This window comes from Schistocerca nitens, chromosome 1, assembly GCF_023898315.1.
Source record: "Schistocerca nitens isolate TAMUIC-IGC-003100 chromosome 1, iqSchNite1.1, whole genome shotgun sequence".
Taxonomy (NCBI): Eukaryota; Metazoa; Arthropoda; class Insecta; order Orthoptera; family Acrididae; genus Schistocerca; species Schistocerca nitens.
This window is the reverse complement of record NC_064614.1, coordinates 842,723,092-842,723,647: the sequence shown is the minus strand read 5'-3', so window position 1 is coordinate 842,723,647 and position 556 is coordinate 842,723,092.

Below are 556 nucleotides of genomic sequence, written 5' to 3'. Positions count from 1 at the left end.
CTTGGTAGACAGCGTCACTGGCTTAGCTGTCACGGGTTTCCGTCGCAACACCGCAACGCACAGTGCCAAGTTGGTCCATGCTACGGAGGGTGAGTACACTGAATTACTGCTTAACTATCCGAACTTGACCAGGCCGCCCGGCGCTCCCAGGTTCATACCACATGACACGGTGCATCACATTCAAACGACTGATGGTCCCCCAGTAGCATGCCGACCTAGGCGTCTCGCTCCGGACAGATTGAAGATAGCGAAGGCAGAATTCGACGCCATGATTCGCGAGGGCATAATGCGGCCATCTAAGAGCCCGTGGTCCTCCGCATTACATCTTGTTCCGAAGAAGGGTGGAGCTTGGCGCCCATGCGGTGACTACCGTGCGCTTAACGCGCGAACGGTGCCGGACAGATATCCCGTTCCGTTACTGAGGGATTATAATCACGCTTTACATGGCGCCACGGTGTTCACCGTTCTGGACTGCGCTAAAGCGTATACACAGATTCCGGTGGCCAATGACGACATTCCAAAGACTGCAATAATAACGCCTTTCGGTTTATTTGAA